Source organism: Coenobita brevimanus, chromosome 20, assembly GCF_032717465.1.
Source record: "Coenobita brevimanus isolate Jiangsu-jjx chromosome 20, ASM3271746v2, whole genome shotgun sequence".
NCBI lineage: Eukaryota > Metazoa > Arthropoda > Malacostraca > Decapoda > Coenobitidae > Coenobita > Coenobita brevimanus.
Window position 1 is genome coordinate 11,500,240 of NC_136973.1, and position 3,214 is coordinate 11,503,453.

The window sequence follows — 3,214 nt, forward strand, 5'->3', positions numbered from 1 at the left end:
ACCTTTCAAACCCCTAGTCATTCCCCTTTTAGGACACTGGCGAAAGCTTTGCCATTGCTCTTGACATCGCAAAGGCTTTTGATCGAGTTTGGCATAAGTCTTTAATTTCAAAACTGCCCTCTTACGGTTTCTATCCTTCTATCTGTGCCTTCATCTATAGTTTCCTTTCTGATCATTTTTTAGCTGCTGTTGTAGACAGCCATTGTTCTTCTCCTTGATCTATCAACAGTGTTCTTAAGGCCTCTGTCCAATCACCAACTCTCTTCCTCTTATTCATCAGTGACCTTCTAAGCTGTCCATCTGACCCTATCCACTCGGACGCTGGTGATTCCACCTTTCACCTTTCCATTCGGTTCCCGACCGTCCATCTCAGCAGTTACTTCAACAAACAAGAGATGAGACTACAGCACACCTAATGTCTGACTTGGCTCATATCTCTGACTGGGGAAAAACAATCTTGTTTTTTTAATGCATCAAAGACTAAGTTCTTACACCTATCAACCTGACAAAATCTTGCACAGGAATACCCACTAATGTTTAATAATATTCAGCTTAATCCTGCATCATCCTTGAACTTGTTCGGGGCTTCATTTACTCGGGACTTGTCTTGGAAAGATCATATTACATCTCTTGTAAAATCTGTTTCCAAGAAATTAGGTGTGCTAGGCCATCTCTGTTCCTTCCGTACACCTGCACAGTTCTTGACTTCATACACGGGTTTTATCTGCCCCTGTGTAGAGTTCAACTCTCATGTGTGGTGTGGCTCCCCACATACCGCTCTTCTCAACAGGGTGGAGTCGAAGGCTTTTCATCTCATCAACTCTCCTCCTCTTACTGGCTCCCTTCTACCTCTGTCCCATTGCCGCACAGTTGCATCTTTATCACTTTCTTATCATTACTTCAGTTATCACTGCTTCTCTGAACTGTCTCGTTGCATCCCTCCACCTCTACAACGGGGCGTAGCACCCGTCTAGCAACAAACACTCATCCTTTTTCTGTCCAACTCTCTAATGCAAAAGTTAACCGTTACTCCAAGTCCTTCATTTATGCAAAAGGTCAACTCTGGAACTGTCTCCCTCTGTCTGTATTTCCCACTAGCTATGATCTCCAGTCTTTCAAACGCAGTGTGTCCAGGCATCTCGAAATGATCGGATCTCGAATTTGGCTCTCTTGTATATTGTATTTCTCTTGAAAGGAACAGTATTGCGGGCTCGTGGCCTTTGTTTCCTTCTTACTAGCATTAAAAAAAAAGTCAAAGGCCATGGTACCAATTAAAATTCCATATCAGTCTTCCTATATCTTGATAATAGTAAATAGATCTTCAATCAGTTTTGAGTTATAGCCCCCTGAATATCCGTGACACTGAGTTTGAGCTTTCAAGGTCACTCAAGGTCAAAGTTCTTGGTGCCAATGAAAGGCCGTATGGGAGTTCCCGTATGCTAACAATAGTAAATATCTCTATCTTCAACCGGTTTCAGTTATAGCCCTATGAATATCGGTAAACTTGATTCTGACCTTTCAAGGTCAATCAATTGCCTCCAAAATTTAATTACTTTCTTCTAAGACCAGTAACCGGATATCCTGAATGTTTCATGGAATTTCATTCAGACTTCTGTTTTTTCCGTAATGTTGATGGCAACCAACCAACCAATCAACCAACCAACCAAACAAACTCGAACAAAAACAATACCTCGCGGGATTCCATCACGGGCGAGGTAATAAATATTAGGAGGAATAACTTGGACCAAACTTGCCGGGCAATAACCGGTAATTCGGTCTAAACTCCTCTTATTTCCCTGTACATTTTATAAAACTTTGCTCTTTGTTATCTATTATATTTAAGGAGAGTGGTGTTAAAAATATCAAGGGGGGAAATGAAAAATGAATTAAATATGAAACAAAACGTTATTTATGCTGAAAATGATATAGAAGGTATTTTAGACGTGAATAAAATTTGATGATAAGATAAGGTGGGCTATTTGACCATTGTGTGTGTGTGTGTGTGTGTGTGTGTGTGTGTGTGAAGAAAACTTAGTATGAATGAAAAGTAGAGCTCTGAAAATGTTGAAAAATGATATTTTCCATGAAAATCTGTTGACTAGAAAGATGGTTAAACGTTCTGAAAGGAAATTTTTTATGTAAATTAGAGTTTGATGGATGGGGGAGGTGTTTAAGTTAACTATATCATGTGTACATAATAACACGGCAAAACAGTCACATATGTAAATTGAGAGAGAGAGAGAGAGAGAGAGAGAGAGAGAGAGAGAGAGAGATAGTAAATTAGACCATTCACAGACTCATAGTGGGGGCCAATCTTCACCTGATAACTGAAAAAAAAAACAAAAAAAAACGATGAACTAAACTGTGTATCATTTAACATTTCCTTCTTACGTATAACTGTATGAACATATTTACGTAATAAAATGAGTAAAAGGAGCTTCAGTATAATAAGTTGAAGGAAGTCAACAAACTAACTAAACTAACCGTCGAAACCTCAGGACAAAATATTCTCCGTAGCTTAAACCCAATTACGTCCTAGTCATGTATTTTCTTTTAATATAGTCTTAACCAAATAAACCTCTCAGACATTTGCATCTTCATATAAAACTAACATGAAGTCGTTTGGCTGAAAAATATTTGTGGGAAGCAGAAGTTTGTATACATACGGTACGCCCGCGCCAAACTTTGTTCTCTTCCTGCAAACATCGGTACTTGCAATTTCGGTCGGTGGCTTAATCTTCGCATGATTTCACCTTCACAAATTGTGCCTTTTTTTTTTTTTTTTTTTTTTTAACGTATAGTCGGTACATTGATTTCAGCTTTGGCCAGATGAAACATTAATCTCTCTGATATCTTAATGATAAGTGTTTCAAATTAAACATGAAGAGAGACTTCTAACAGTACGTGATAAATGCTAACAGACCACTTGTCTTTATATGCATTCATGTAACCGTTCCTCAGTATTTCACTTACTAAATCGTGTAAAGAAAACTGGTATAATAAGCAATGATTGCAGTATTGAAGAATTTACATACTCTTCACTAACTTTCGTAGAAAGGATTTCAGAAAATACAGTATATGTCTTAGTGAGCCCGAGGTAGTTGAGTTTCTAAATAATTTACCCGGCGGTCACTGGCAACTCCAACTTTTGTGAACGCGCCTATTTGTAGAAAAGAGAGACAGACAGACAGGAATCGAGTGGACTAAGTGAAGG